Source organism: Vicugna pacos, chromosome 28 (assembly GCF_048564905.1).
Source record: "Vicugna pacos chromosome 28, VicPac4, whole genome shotgun sequence".
In the NCBI taxonomy this organism is placed as follows: domain Eukaryota; kingdom Metazoa; phylum Chordata; class Mammalia; order Artiodactyla; family Camelidae; genus Vicugna; species Vicugna pacos.
The window spans coordinates 15,534,405-15,551,351 of record NC_133014.1 but is presented as its reverse complement, the minus strand read 5'-3'; the positions used below and the strand labels follow the sequence as shown (position 1 = coordinate 15,551,351).

Sequence of the window (16,947 nt, the reverse complement as noted above, 5' to 3'; positions counted from 1 at the left end):
TTCTAATCACCATGTCTCCTCTCAGTCGCCGTGGTCACCAAAACACAGACGCAGAGGTCTCCCCACCTCCCCCTGCCTCCCGCTTGCCCCCGTTCAGTCTTCCTGGATTTCTCTAGCTTCCATTGCCTCTCACTTTATCTCACTGGTCATCTTGATTAAATCTCTAAGACGCTATCCTCTCTCCTGCTCACTTTTTCCTCTCCCGTCCCCTCCCCACCCCTGAACCCCCAAATCACCACTCTTCCCCATCACCTTTTTCGATGAAGAACCTTTCTTTCAACCCTGTTCAGAACGGTGATGATTAATTAGGCCAGGGGCTAAACTGAAGTTTATTTTTATAGAGTCTGAATTTATGAAAGATTTGCTAAGATATTTCGTTAACAACAATGATGAATTCTAGGAGGATATTTAAAGCATAACAGAGTGTGAATAGGTCTTCAGTTCCATAGACGCATCACTTGGATTTAAACATGACTGCAGAGTAAGAGGAGGGCAGTCTTTAAACTAGCAGAGCTGTGGGAGTGGACAAAGAAGTAGGACAGGTGGCTGGGGGCTTTGCAGGAAGTTCGGACTCCTTGGCCTGCCCACTGAATGCCAGTGGTGTCAACAGAGTCATTTGGCAGACCAGAGACATGCACACAGATTTCCAAATGAGACAGTAGGGCTTATTATAGCGCAGCAGTCTTATTCATTAAGGTCTTTGAAACTATACCCTCATCCAGATAGATACCCTTAGAATTCATTCAGATTTCTTGTGGTTATTGCAAAATAATTATATGTACGCACGAACATTCTGTGTTGAAGACCAAGTACCAGGCTGTTGCTTCCAGAAATGGCACATAAAACATTTCTTCATTCTGCTTAAAAGCAGAAGGACTCGTCTCGGTTACACAGACACTCTCTTCTCATTCTCCCACTGAGCCATCGAAGGAAGCTCCGCAGTTCGTTCCCTGCAGTGACGTACAATGTAAAGGGTGTTTTCCCACCTGCGAGTTTTCATGAAAACTAGTGAGTGAATGTATTAAAGCAGTTGAAGCCAGTTTGAACCCTGGCAATGTCTTGATGCTATCTGGAAGATAAGCGTTGACCCTGCCCCCGTGTGCCAGCAACCACGTGGCAATGAGGACGTTCATGCATGTAGGAAGTTGAACCCCTCTGTGAACATCCATGTTGGCCTCGACCGTGACAAAGGTCTTCCAGATGTTTGAATGTAACACTTTTGCATTTCAATACAAGGGGCTTAAATTTAGCCAACACTCTTATATAGGGCTGCTTCTGGAAACATCTCGAATGTAACATTTTTGTATTGCAACACAAAGGACTTAAGTTTAGCAACACTCTCATATAAGGATGGGTCTGGAAACATCTCCAAGTAAGGCACAATACAAAAGGGTTTAAACTAACACTTCCGATGACCTGAAGCCTAAAATGAAGAAAAAAAGTGAGTTTGATCATTATCCTTTCTTGTAATGAACTCCAACAGTTGTTTATACCCATTCTGCTAGAACTCATACCGCCCTTGAGAAGAGAATAAAAGAATAAAAGGAAGTTGATTTCTATCACAGCAACTGGGATTCAGGTTAAAAATGAAACACACACACACGCACACACACACACACACAAAACCCAGGTGCAAGTGTAGTTGCATTAGATGAAAATGGGGACCACAAGTGATTTATTTCCCCATGTAGATGAGATTAGCTTTTGAACTAGGAAATGTTTTGCCATCAGGGGAATAGAGCCTAAATGTGGCGCTGGCTACAGCCCGGGGAAGGACTCCATGCCCAGCCGGGGCTCAGCCTGCGGTCCCCTCCTGTGACTGGGCTGCAGATGGGAGTGAAGTCCCTCGCTGTCATGAGATGAGTCAGCCTACAGCTCACAGCGGCTGCGTTCCCGGGAAAGCAGGGTGTCAGGAGAAGTTATTAGAGAGGACCGTGTTTGGTACCAGTGCTGCCCAGTTGGTGAATTATGTTTTTCGAGCAATCGGCTTGAATCCCAGAGACTGAAATTGCGCTGCTCACTGACTGCCTGGGTGATTTGGCATGAAATTTAATTTGCTTTACCACGCATGGGGGGTAAGCGTCGGGGTATTAATTTCACGTTGGAGAGTTGCTGTTATTACTCCGGAAATAACTAAAATATTAGTGTACGAGTTTGCTTTCGTTTTCCTTTTTCAAAACAGGCACGGTGCTCTGGCCAAACTCAGTTCTCTAGTCCACTAGTCAGGACAAATTTCTCTTTCCCCTGTGATGATCATTCTTTCCCACCTTGACGTTAGTGTCAATTGAGCACTTACCATGTGCCAGGCACGTAATTGATCATCTAATCAACGTCCAGCACAGTCAGCACCCCAGTTTCATAGTTAAGGCAAGTTGATGTCTCCTGACGCTTCCCCCCCAACTTTCCCTGTATTTTCAGGGGCACAAGGGACAGCTCCTCTCTCAGGGCCCCTCGTCTTTTCCTTTCATGTCTGCCTTCTGTGTTACCCTTGATCGGAACCCTGATGCACGATGGATGAGCCTAGTTGCAAGCGAGAATTTGGGGAATCAAGGGATCTATTTTTAAATTTTACTGTGTAGGGATTCAGCTTTCAAAACATAAGTTGGTCCTCAAAGACATGTCACCTTGAAGTTTTTTGTTTGATGGGAATAAGTTAAGGCTGAGCTAAGCCCCAAATTTGCAGGCTGATAACAACAGTGATAAAGTTTTGCCGATAAATCGGTGTCTTGGACCCACCTGGAGAGGGAGGACCTAGGAATGAGCACTGTGATGCGCGTAAGGCTAGTGAAATGGAAGGAATGTCAAAAATATGGAAGCCAGAGGTCTGCCCTGACCTGCCGAGACGTCTGTAAGTAAAATGCCCACTGTTGGGAGTTTATAGCTCTATGTAAACTAACTCCACCTGGTCACTGCTGCCTAGCAGGAGCCCCTGATTCACACAGTGAGTATTTTGTTTGGCAACTCCTGGGCTCTGGAAACCTGAATTAAATTCGAATTGTGCTGGTAGTACGTGTTTAGTAAAGTGTTCCCACGCCTTCAACAGTAAACATTTCTTCACTGGGGTCTTTCAGGAGATCCTTTCCTAATCACAAGTATTAAGGGATGTTTGCTCCCTCCCCGCCCCCCCACCAAGGATCCTCTCTTGCTTTACCACTTTGCGTGTTTACTGGATGCCGCCATGATTTACAATTTAATGGGTTATGGAAATATGCCATTTCTTAAAATGATAGTCAATAAGAACCATAAAGAACCTCAGGAGAACTATGTGCGTCACCTAATTAAGCGGTTTTGAGTTTATTGTAAGACAAATGGATCCTCAGTTGTCATTACTGCACGGAACACCAGGCAGTGCGGGATTTTTAACTTCTTTGCGCCATGTATGTTCCCCAGCTCTAATTTCCCACAAGTGATAGCAGATTTAGAGCCTTTTTTTTTAAGGTTCCAACAAAGATGTTCCCACTGCGGGGAAGTAAGTTCATTCTTCTGCTAGGACAGTACACGTATCATTGCTCAAGAAGTTAAAATCTCCTAAGTGAGTGTTCAGGAGGGTTTACATGTTAGTGTGTCCTGCCCGAAGGAGTTTGGTTAATCTCGTTCCACCGGAGCGCTCGGGTCCTGAAGTCTCCTCATCACGGCCAGCCTCACGCCCCGCCCCCGTCATCCTTGCCACGCCTTCTCCACTTAGATTCTCAAGTCACAGATAAAGACCAAAAGAAGCAGTCAGGGGGGAGTGGTTTAATTTTTAAGGAGTAAGGAACAAAATTCAGCTATGAAAATCGAGGAGCAGACAAAACAACTCCCCAGCAGATACTACAATTTTCTGTCTCAGTCGAACCATGCGGTAGTTTGCCATAGATGTAATAAAAGTACAACTGTCTTCTTTTAAATAAAAATATTTAACATCTACTGGTTAGAATCTTGACTGCGCTCTCCTTTCTGGGATCGCCTCGTCATGTATTGGCGTCCAGGATGCCCAGCTGCGGTGAATACATTTCTTTCTTTTTTTTTCCTGGTTTTTTTTTTACATTGAATACATTTAAATGAAAATATCTGTAACACAAAGATCATGTGTCCCTTAATAGAAACTCTTTATGTTTTTCATGTCACAGTGAGAAAAATTCTGAGTAAGTGGTTAGGAGACAGATGCTCCAGGCCCACCTCTGCCTCTAACCCAGTTACCGGATGACCTCAGAACAGGGGTGTCAGCATCATTGCGAAACAATAGTCGTGCCCCAGCCCCGCCTGGTGCGCTGTTGCCGAGATCCCACGAGATAACCTCACTGAAAGAGCTTTGTAAACTCTAGTGGCGTTATGCTTTGAAAGTGTGGCATTATTTACTGTCCTGGAGCAGCAAGGTGCTGAATAGTATCTCAGTGGCTTGAATTAATATGGTTTCCAAATGAGCCTAGTTTAGGAAATGGCTTGAACGTGAAAGCACTTCATCCCCCAGGCACTGTGCCGGCCCCTCTGTGCTCCAGGAGGCCGCCTGACACGAAGAAAGGGCGGCGGTGGTCGGCAGGCGGCAGCGGGTACGTGAGAGAAAGGGCTTCCGCTGCGGAGAGCGGCCGCTGGAGCAGCCAGCCGCTCAGCCCTGAGCCGCCGCCTCCTGCTCTTCACCTTGGACAAGGGTCCTTCCCTCGTCTTCAGTTTGTGCCTCCCTCGAGGAGTATTTCTACCAAAACACTTCCTTGAAAGAACCAGGAACAAAAAGGCCGTGCCTGGAGGACACAGAGGATCGAATTCCAGAAGGGAAGGTGTATGGAGGGGGGACAGTGGGTGAGGCTGGGAGTCCATCACAGAGAAGGGGAGGACAGAGGGTATAATTACGGTGCTTGATTTGAAAAGCCTTTTTGTCCAACGTCATCGCGACCAAACCACTCGTCCGCTGCAAACTGCAAAAGGTGCCAACTGAGAAAGGCCATGTGTCACGCGTCTCCTTTGTTCATGACTACAAACACACGGTATCTCGAGTGCCATGGGGATTTCTAGGAACAGACGTTTCAGGGGGCAAAGCCACACAAAACACAGAGGCACCAGTGTTGTGAGGGCTGTGAAAGTAGATGGGTTGAGGAGTCTTTGGGGGGATTTTTAAAAAGAAGTCTTAAGGAGGATAGAATTTCTGTCATTCAAGTATTTGAACTTGGCGGGGAAGGGACAGTGCAGTGGTAGAGTGTGTGCCTAGAACGCACAAGGTCCTGGGTCCAGTCCCCAGTGCCTCCATTAAATAAATACATAAATAAACCTGATTAGCTATAGCTCCCCACTCCCCCCAAAAGCCAAGTATGTGAACTCATGCCCTGGGCGTGCATAGAGTCTCATGGAAATGTATCTGCGAGGCGGTGTGTGGAAGGTCTCTTCTGGTAAACAGCTGTCCTGTGGAAGCGGTGAGGTGCGGGTCAATGTCTCACACTCAGGCACTGATGCTCCTTGTGCGGGGCCACACCCTAGGCGGTGAGAGCCTGGACGGCACCCGACACCCACGGGAGGGCTTCAGTTCTTCGCAAGAGGACGAACTACTAGGGCTGAGAGCCGGGGCTCGCTGCCCTGGATGGGAAGGTGGGCACAGAGGCCCAGAGGTTTCTTTCAGCTCTGAACCTAGGTCTGCCACCCTGGGCCTCACGGATATTAACGTGTTGACCCCTCTATCCACGTGGTCAGTGTGCTCAGCTCAAAAAAAATTGACTTTCTAGACTTCCTGGCTGCTAGGAGTTGCCTCATGGCATACGTCTGGCTGACAAGATGTAAGCAGACACCTTCTGGGAGAGAGGTTTTTTTTTTTTGTTTTTTTTTTGTTTTTTTTTGGCAGAAAGCCAACATGCTCTTTTTGCTCTTCCCTTGTCCTCTTCTTGCCTGGAATATGGACGCAGTGGCTGGAGGTTCGGCAGCTCCTTTGTGATGGTGAGGATTAGAGCTACGTTCTGAGGATTATGGAGACTTTGATTTCCCTCAGCTGCTCTATTACCCCTGAACAACTTCTTGCTAAGTGAGAAGTATAAACCTCAGACTTTCTATGCCACTCTTTGGTGGATTTCCACCGCATGCTGCTAGACGTAGCCCTGACGAATATTCTAGCCATCGTCCTGCCCTGGTCACTCAAGTTTCAGCAACTGAACATCCTGAGTTGTCATCAGCAAAGATGCTCCTTTACGTATGGTGATGGACTTCCTTCATTTTTTCACATTGAACACTTTTTTCCTTTCTTTTTTGAACTCCATATGATTTTTTAAAGATTTGTTTTCAGGGAACATTAAAGTGACAGTTCTAATTAGGCTGAACAATTGGTACTGTCGTGAAGTTAAAATACATGACATCCAAAAAAGTGACTGTTTGCTTTCCACAGTCTGTAATACTGGGTAAATAGTACAGACACATTGTTCACCTTTTTTTTCCCCCCAAATGATTCCATTTCTTAGTCTCCATCCATTTCATTCTTCAAAATAATCACTGTCCTCCACCGGCACCCTCTTTAGCCTTCGTAACTCTCTCATGTCAATTATGTAACAGTTTGGCCCTTTTCGGCTTTTGTTTCACTTGCGTACTTTTTTTTTTTTCTGTGCAAAGCAGCCTGCGGAGCAATAAGATAGGGAACATGCCTGCTGAGCCTGATTTTCTTCTCCAAAATAGCTTCGGCCGCTGGGTAGTGATAACATGAGCTGGCTCGCTGCAGAAGCCGAAAGCCAGCCAGGTAAGCGGGTTTAGCCTCACGCTGGTGCAGAGGTGCCTTTGCACAGGGAAGGGGGCAGCAGACGTGGTGGAGACGTCCCTGTACCGGAGTCGGTGGCCAGGGCCTCCAGGCTGCTGATTCCGCCTGCTACTCCTGCAGGTGGCGTGGTCCTGGGTCAGTCTTTCCGCCCCTCTGGACCTCATTTACAAATGGAGCCATCTCCGAGATTTCTTCCGGCTCAAACATCTTGAGATACTCTGGTCTGATAAACATTTTCCATGCACCAGTGATGGGCCAGGCATCGTCCTGGTGATGGAGACCCAGCGGGGGACAATGCAGAGAGACAAAGGCACCAAGGTTTAGGAGTCCAGAGAATGGCAGAGAACAGAAGGGAGACCGTCATGAGGGGAAAGAATGAGAAAGGGAGGTGGGGGGTGGAGGCGGGAAATGGAAGCAGTAAGTAACATCAGCCCAGATCCCAGGTGGTCAGTGACGCCTCCTTGGACCGCGGCACTCATCACTGCTCTCACCTTCCAGGGACTCAAGATTGCTGTTGGCATCATTTCCAGCTCTGTAATCAGTCACCTGTATTCGGAAGTCTCTTCCTGAGCATTTTTCTTGTCTTCTCCATCAGGCTGAGAACTCTTAGCGATCAGATATTTCTGAAGTAATAAAGAAACCCAGCAAGGGCTTTGGGGCTCCTCAAAAGGCTCGAAGGCATGGCAAGAAGTGATGAAGTATTTATGGAATGAGCTGAGATCACGGGAAGGTGGGAGTGGTGTAAGCCAGCCGGGAATGCTCATTTCAGACTGGCTGACCAACCACAGACAGGCACCACCCAGAATCACCCATAACCCCCGCGAGTGCAAACCCTGTCGAAATGAAAGGTCACTTGACGGTCATCTTAAAGGACAGTGTTTTTCATTTATTTAATCCATGGTATGCAGTTATCTCCAGGGATCATTGAAGGTTAACCTTAAAGTTGCCTTGCAAGGAAGCATTTGGAGTAATTCATTTTTGGCAGGAAAGAAAGAAAAAGAGCAAGAAAGGAGGAGCAAGGGGATGAAAGAAAGTGGCGTGGTGCCCTGTAGGTAGGTTTCAACCATCTCACAGTCTGTCTGTATTTGGCATTTTCTGTTCCGATTGCCCCCTCTCCTTGCAGGTCCTCTGAGGGCAAGAAGTCTTACTAATCTCTTAGCCTCTCACCGTACCTGTCCTCATCTTGGGCACAAAGGAGATGCCTCCAAAACCAGGACTGACTTGAGGGATGGATGGAGACAATGCCTCTTTCTTCCTCCCCAACTCCACCTGGCACCAGAAGATGTAGTGGCAGAAGAGAGAAAAAAGGAGAATCTCATGTTCTTATTTCTTGATGTTTACATCCTGAAGACAGAAGGCCCAGTGGGATCCTTCTAACCTAGTCCTCCCGTTTTGCACTCAAGCACTGAGAATGGAAGGCAGGGCTTCGGGTGGATTCCTGGCTCCAGGCCTTGGACAGATTCATGTTAGGTTCCTACAGATCATGCCAGCAAACGCTTACCTGTGCAGGTCGTGGACTGCCACCACCTGACCCAGGACTCTGCTGGGAGAAGCCATCTCTGGTGCTGATCTTCTGTTGGTCCGTGGTGGTGCAGGGGACTCTTAGGACATGGGAGGGCAGAAGTGGAACTTACCTTCATGCATGACACCTGTAGATGGATGAAAAGAGACTGGGCTGCTTGACTCCTCATCGTCAGGGATACAGGCTCTGGGAGGGCCCGTCGTGTTTATTCCTTAGCTGTATGGACGGAGGACACAGCCCTAACCTTTCTGTGCCTCAGCTTTATCACCCATGAAATGCAGACACAGTGGTACCTGTTTCACAGAGGGGAGATGAGGAGGAATTCAGTTACAGCTTACAAAGCGCCTAGGACACGTGCAGCATACAGTAAACATTGAATGAATGTTAACCATTGCGTGCTATTTTCAAACGCTCTCTTTGACACATAATAGGGACTCAAAAGAGATTTTTTATAGCACTTTTTTGGGGTTGTTGTTTGGGGGTGGGGGCCAGAGAGGTAATTAGGTTGGTTTGTTTGTTTGTTTTAATGGAGGTACTGGGGACTGAACCCAGGACTTCCTGCACACTAAGTAGGCGCTCTACCACCGAGCTATAGCCTTCCCCCAATAGGTGTTCAAAATATTTTTGTTAAATGAATGTATGCATGAGGATTTCATCGACAGTCCTTACTTTTTTGTTGCTCTTCTGATCCCTTGAAGCAGTTTTGGAAACGTACGTGTTTCCTTGTATCTCTCTAAGTAGCCGTCCACCGTGTTTACGCTAAGGCTAATCAGTTAGCACAGAGGATGCGGCTCCCGGGTTCTGTGGACGTTGACGCTATAAAGTAAACTCCCGCCATTGCTCTTTAAATCCGTCTAATGAAACCACAACGTCACCATCCCACCCACGGAAGACATGGCATTTTCACCTGTTGGATCATTTTTTTTCCTCTTTGGACTGGGGTTCCTGTTCTGTCCTGTCAGAAATTGCTGCTGTAATAACTTATTTTTAGGCTTGAAATTTTTAACTGATTTTTTTTAACCCCCAATTATTCTAGGGCCCACTTACTGAACAGAACTTTTCGTACTGAGTTGCTTTGATACTGTTACTAAAGATAAAGTGACCCCATGTGTGCAGGTCCCTTTCTGCCTGCTACGTGGTTCTGCCGACGTTTCCATCTGTATTTACGCAACACCACACAATCATAATTATTATAGTTTAACGGTAAGTTTTGAAGTCGCATGGAGTAAATGTTTCAACTTTATTCTTTAAAATAACCTTGGCTCTTCTATCCTTTTGTCTTGGCATGTAAGCCTACAATCAGATGATCAGTTTCTACCAAAACGACAACCACCAACTGCCGTGATTTTGATTGGGATTGTGTTCAATCTATAGGCAAACTTTGGGAGAACTGATATCTTAGTAACATTGAATTTTCTTGTGTATTAGTAGTATGTGTCTCTCCAAGTTTTGTAGTGTCTTTTAATATATATATATATATATATATATATATATATATACACACATACAAATGCATGTATATATGTGTGTGTGTGTATATATATTCTTTCTTTTTTAAATACAACAGATGCTATCTTTAAATTTTATTATTTGTTTATTGGGGAGGTAATTAAGTTTACTTATTTATTTTTAGAGGACGCACTGGGGATCACACCCCGGACCTTGTGCACACCAAGCATGTGCCCTACCACTTGAGCTAGTTTTTAAAGTAGTGGACTGAATGTTTTATTCCTAGGTACATATGTGATCTTTTTGAAGCTACTGGGGGAGGTAGCAGAACAAAGTATTTAAATTGCTCCTTTTTTTTCCTGGTGAACCATAAGGCTGTATGCTAAAAAGAATATTCTGGTTTGTGCTTTGATTACAACAGTTATTAGCACATAATTTATCAAAACAACAAATACTAGGACTTTTGATGAATAATTATGAAACAAAATATATTTTGTTATTATAGAGTAATGATAACCATTATGATTTACGATTGTTTGAGTAAAATAACTGTCCCTTATCTTAGCACACTAGAAATTTTTACACCTCAGAATAATAGACTTTAGTAATGTGCAAAAAGGCTGAGAAATGTGCCTTTCTTACGTAACATGGGAGAATGGTAAGAGGGAAAATGAAAGAGAAGGAGAACTTCAACCATGGGCGTGTCTCAAACAGCCCAGGTTAGGTAAGAATATAGGTGAGAACACATATGGTTAGACCGAGTTAGGTAAGAATAATGTATGGGGTCCGAGGATCTGGAAAGTGCTCAGCTTTACATATTTTTAGAGGTATGTATTCTTGTCCCTGCTTGAAAACCTCCTCATCTAGGACAGACGTGCAAATGAATAAAAGTGCTGGTATTTGCAAAAGTTGCACTTTAAAAAATGAAGCGTTCACCTGTAACAACGGCGTCCTGGCTTATTTGCTTCCTTGTGTGATTTCTCGCATCGTCGGGGTGGATGCAGAACCCCCCGTCTGCCTGTGCAGGTCACTGATTTGAATGTGCTGCTAGCACTCATCATTCCATTCAGACTCGCCATTGATGAGTTAGCATTCATTATGCATTACTGAATTTATTGTAATGATTTTTTTCTATAGTGGACTTGCCAAAACTTGACTATGCCCTGAGAGCGGATGGTACATGTGAGTCATGTGAGTCAGGCCCTCCCCTTCCGTGCCTGGCTGGCCTTCAGTGCATGAGAGTCCTTTGTTTTGTACCCCATAAGGACCTATGCAATGCTAATTTGTGTAGGCCCCTAACTGGTTTTCTAGCAGATAGGAGATCTGCCTGAAGAAGGAATGAGTGTTTATTAACCAAAATGGGGCAAATATTCAGGCCTTCCCAATAACTCACAAGAATATCTGAGTCCCTATGAAGAAATTTTTTTTAATTGAAATATAGTTGATTTACAATGTTGTGTTAGCTTCCTATGTACAGACAGTGATTCAGTTATATATACACACCTACACATATATGTAGATATACATTTCTTTACATGTTCTCTTCTATTCTAGGCTATTACAAAATCTTGATTATAGTTCCCTGTGCTATACAGGAGGACCTTGTTGTTTATGTATTTTATTTACAGTAGTTTGTATCTGCCCTGTGCTATACAGGAGGACCTTGTTGTTTATGTATTTTATTTACAGTAGTTTGTATCTGCTGATCCCAGACTCCTAATTTATCCCATCCCCAACCCTTTCCCCTTTGGTAACCATAAGTTTGTGTTCTATGTCTCTGAGTCTGTTTCTGTTTTGTAAGTGGGTTCATTTGTGTCATAGATCCCACATGTAGGTGATATCATATGATAACAAATGCATTTCTTAATAGTAACAAGTGGTTTGAAAACACAGTAGCAAGAATCGTCTTTCCACTTGTCTCTCACGGGGCCTCTGCATTATCCTGGATCTTCGTGTGGGTTCTCAAGGGGCTGAATATGGTCTCACTCGGTTTTGAATAATATGGACTTACAAGTGGAGTAGATCTTGTTCCAGAGAGCAGAGTTGATCCTGAGGAAAATGCTTAAAGCAAATGCTCCTAAGCCAAAGGCAATTTCCGACAAGGCATATCCTTATTCATAAGACCACACATTAATAGTTCGACTTCTATTCAGTTGACACAATCGTGCCAGTTCCCAAAGAAAGACATTTTCAAAGTCTGGATGTAACGTGGGCCCAGGCGGAGGGATACACAGGACGAATGGCTGTGATGTTCAAGGTGGGGGTGGGGGCAGCAGATGGATGCAGGCCTGGCCTGAATCCTGACTCTGTTATTTATCATACGTGTCACCTGTTGGGGAAATGAAATATAACTAAACCCAAAATCTCCTCCCAACTCAGAAACCTCTCCCCAAAGGTAGAAGGGAAAGAAAATAGTTTTGCTGTTGAATAAGCATTAAACAGGAATGTGCTATCCCAGGCCAGGGGCTAAGAGTGCAGAGACGGGAGGCAGTCTCACCCTCTGGCAGCCAGGCCGATAACCACCCACCCAACACGTGCTCTCAGGATGAACAGTTCTAGTGCTCAAGTAAGGGAGCCCTTTGTCACACGCGGTCCGTCCTGGACCTGCCTGGTGACAGCAGGCGGTCCGTCCTGGACCGGCCTGGTGCCTGGGATGACTATCTGAGTTAGCTCACTGGCTTTATCCAAAGGAAAAATAAACCCACATCTTTAGGACATGATAGTTTAGCAGCTTCGAAGGAGGACCTGGCAGAAGTTGGGTCCCTGCCCCAGCACAGAAACTGTGTCTCCCTTGATGACAGCAATACAGAGACATAGTGCCTGGGTCCTTGAGAAGGACACTGGAATTGTAAAGCTGGCTTATGTAGCTTTTGAAAAGATTTGTATACGTTTCAAAGAGGCAGAAGAAGAATTACAAGGTTTTTAAAGTAAATGCTCTAAGAAAAAGGTAGGGCTACGGGAGAGAGTCATCCCTTAGTTTGTCAGAGGAAGATTTTTTTTCCCTTTTTAAAACTGTATTTACCTTGACGCCCTTCAGGAAGTCACTCAGTTTCCCTGAAGCGCTGGTTCTGCGCCTGGAAGGAGGGAGTAATAACACCAGTAACATTTCTCTCTCTTCACGAAGGGCTTAAACAAACCAGCTGGGCACAACTTGCTGTTTTTAAATGATGAAATTAGTAGAAAGTCCATGTCTTTCCTGGTATTAGATTTACATGCAAGCAGTTACTCTAATATTTAATGGGGACTTACAGATTTTCAAGAGTTTCTTTCAGGCCAAGAATTCTTTTAAAACAAACATTTGTCAGCTCCACATTTATGTGTTGGATTTGAGCATTTAATCTCTCTCATTGCATCTTACCCATACACCAGTTTTTATAAATTTTGTCCACCAGTTTTCTTGTTATCAGTGTGTTCAAGGCCATTTTATGGTTAAAAATAAATGTCCCAGTGAATTCAAAGCTAGTTTAACCTCTGTTAAGTTAATCATCCAGATAACACGTCTATTTTTAAGGAAATACATTTTAAAAATACAGATTATCTAAACTATTATGTTGTTTTTAAAATGCTGCAAGAGACACCATTTCAATACAAAAATCAATTTAAGTACAAGTGAGGTTTAGCTATGATGAAAAATAAGCAAAGAAATATCATTTTCTGGTAAGTGCTTTTAAAAAAACATTAAAAAAAAACCCACTGGTACCATTACTTGAGTCCTGAGTTAACTTCAGTTTGACATATCTGACATTTCATGGGCTGAAATATGAACAGAGCAAAAATGGCTAAGAATAGCTCCATGATAATGCTAAGAATTAAACTGAATAGTCAAGGAGTCGCAAGCATGCCACTGCGGGTGCTCTCAAGTGAAGCCAGGCGAGGGGACCGCTCCGTCGACTGAAACCCAGCACTGAACTGGGACTTTGTTCTTCTGACACCACACTCCCCACCTGGTTATTAAATCATCGGCGTGTCCGAAATGATCTAAACAGTATGTCAGATCTGCCTTACCCTCTCCCACTCATGTGAGGGGTTCCGTACCAAAAACTGGGTCCTGCAGCATTTTTATGATGCTGCAGGCAAGTGGGTCGGGGTACACACCCATAAATGATGTGGCTGGCATGGGTTCTGGAAATTACAATGCAAGTTAGAAGTTATTCCGAACGGAATGAAATATTTAAAAAACCCTGTTATAAATCTTAGCCAGGAAATAAATTTTCATGAGACCCGTGATTAACCCAATAACAAAATGGAATTTATACCAACCATTCATTAATCCCGCTTCCCTTCTCCTAACACCATTAATTAAGTGTCTGCTCAATTCCCGTCCCTGTGCTGCTCTCCAGTCGCTTACCCAATTACGGCTAATTTTCTTGCCTCCGACGGGAGCGGTAATAGCCACTAACAGTGGTTGAAACGTGGTTTCCAGCGCTTGCTGCGGTGTGTCATCCTTAAATACTCCGCCACACGTTTTCTGGTTCTGTTTTTCAAAATCGAGTTTGTTGGGGGAGGACTGGGTTGAACACAGTTAAGTGGGTGGTTCCCTTCCTTTCAGGTCCTCGGAGAGAGACCCTTATCTGATTTGCATTGTACCAGAGGAAGCTGGCTGAAAATAACCGTTCTCCTTGTCTTGACTCTGGGAGAGAAGGCTTTTTCAAATAATGATGGCGTGTCTTATAAACTGCGCCTGCCTGATCACTTCGAGTTCAACACGAAGGGTCAGTTTGATTTGTTAATTAAAGTTGCTGGGACTGGACCCGCCTCGTTTCTTTCTCTCTGTAAAAATGGAGATCGTGAAGTCTGCAAACGTTAAATGTAGTACATGTTTTTGCCTTGATTCAGTTATTCCTGAAAATATGGGAGTTCATTTCATGCTTATATTGGAAAATTAAGTTGTGCGTGGACTTCTACATTATTTGGGAGGAAAGAAACAGATATTCTGTTATCAGATTGACCCTCATTTGTCAGTGGCTCCTAATGATTTAGTTGAAAAAGTATCTTCTCCAGGATAGTCGTCGCCACGTCCTACCCTCACCCCCAACACAACTGATGCTCTGTAAGTAAACACCGAGCTCACTATTTAAAATCAGCCCACAGAGAATCCTTCTGTGAAGCAGATAATCCTTTTATAATCATCTCTGCTTCGTCTGCACAGATTTTAGTCTGCCAGCCTTTTCTCAAAGCAGAAAGTGTTTTATCTTTTCCCATCAAGTGAAAGAGCCTCTTGAAGTAAAGTCGGGCTCAGGGAGCAAGAGCAGGCAAGAGCTGGGGTTTTCGGTCAGTGACGGGGTTAGGCATCATTGGACTTCAAGGCATCGGCTTGAACATGCACCCACGTACTGTCATCCCAAATCGTTTGTGACTTTTAGCCTCTTTATAGCATGACTTCTTCCCTCTTATCTGCATACACGGCCTTTTGTCTCTTCGATTTCCCCTATAATTGGACACTGTTACCAAACCCAACTTGGGTCCACTCGCCTGCGCGTGGTAAAGCCAAGCGTCTCACGCTGGGCTGCGGTGAAGGAAACTGCAGCGTTGACTGCAGGTGCCAGGCGAAGAGTCCAGGACAGCTAGTGCTCAAAAGATCCGAACTCCCTGGTGGGTTTCAGCCAAGCATTTTTAAAAGCCCAGCGAGGGAGGGGCGTCCCAGGGTCTGTGATCAGCTCGTGCACAGTTCTCTGATTGGCTGATGGTGACATGACAAGGAGATGTCACAGGGGTTAACGTTATCAGTCCTTAGGCACCAGCAGGTTAGGGGCTATGTGCCCAAGACCATCAGGTAGCTGACTTCTTCCGTTTGGTGGGGGTTTTCGCAGCTGTAAAGCAGCTCAGGAAATGCATCAGATACTGGCACCTGGGTGCTTCAGACAGGAGCTGTAGAGAGGGTGTCGGGGAGGGGCCCGTCCCAGGAAGGCCCCATAAGGTCTTGCTCGACTGCAAAATGACATCCCTTTTCGGTGACTGTTTTCATCTTTTCTGTTTCTGGTCAGGAATTAATTATCTATCTACAAACATGAAATGGTTTGAAGAAAATCTGTGAAATTTCAATTGACTCAACTCAGCCCTTTGTTTCTAACGTATGAAATTCAAGGGACCATGTCAGAGCCAGTCGGAGAGCAGCTTTCTGTCAACGACTTGTTTCTGTTTTGTTTGTGCGGCCAGCACACGTGTGAACGGAGCAGAACTCCTTGCCCTCTGAGAGCTTGCATTTTAGTGGTTGCGAAGAAAACCTTGTCAAATTTGGCAGTAGGTTTTTTTTTTAAACGATTTTTACATGACTTTTTCAAAGTTCATTGAATCTTTTGTCTGCATCGTGATAGTCCTTTTTTTAAAATCTTTAATTTATTATCTTCTTCATAGAGTTTCTAAGATCGTTTTGGCCTGTTGGTACTTTAAAAAAAAAAGCTCTCTAAATATGATGAACATAAGATTGCAAAACTGCTTTCCTAAATGAAAAACTTATACTTTACCAGTGTAATCTGAGAGGAAATAATGGTTTAATTGGTTTTTCGATGAAAAGATTTCTGCAATCAGCCTGTGTTTGTAATGGCATTTATAAAACAATTTTCCCCCTCCAGTAGCATTGTAATTAAGACTTTGAACAAAATTGTGAGGGGAGGAGTTCATCGTTCCCCGCGGCCCGCTGTGCTGGCCTCCCCCTCGGGGCTCCGTGTCATGGCACCGGCCTTGCACTGATGCCCGCTAATTGTGTTTCGCTTCCTTCAATTAAGCTGACAGGGAACTTGAATTGCTGTCACTTACCTCATTGATTTGAAAGGTGGCAGGATTAGAGTGTGGCATTTCTTGCACAGAGCACTTCACATCCCAAGCAGATACCCCACTGCAGGGAAGACAGCCCTGCAGGGGAGGCCCGGAGACTTCCCTGTTCTGGCCTCACCTCCCGGGCAGTGGAAGGCCTGAGTCAGAAAGGTCACAGAGAGCAGCCTGCCCGGGGATGGCTTCCTCGTGGGCTCCTCTGAACGGCTGTTCCTCGAGATGTGAAGGCATCTGACGGTGGAAAGATGTTTTTGCAGGTCCATAGACGTTGGAGAAGCAGGGTTGAATCAAGTTATGCAGGTTTCTTTAAGTGGCACTCAGGGACTTCATTCTTTCATTGTAATTAAAAAAAAAACAGTGTGGTTATGATGGATGTGTGCAGGGGGAGGGATATGAAGTATTTCACAAACACATTAGAGAATTTTGGAGGCAAATCCAAGACATGGTAACTGCAGCCACCTTTGGAGATTTGGAGATCTAGACGTTGAGGACCACCACACGC

The 16,947-nt window shown here is 44.8% G+C and overlaps 1 protein-coding gene across 4 annotated transcripts in view; it reads left to right on the top strand.

Moving 5' to 3' along the window:
- CTNNA2 (catenin alpha 2) overlaps nucleotides 1–16,947 on the top strand; it is a 933,346-nt gene that overhangs the window by 659,830 nt on the left and 256,569 nt on the right. The gene's annotated exons all lie outside the window — the stretch shown is intronic.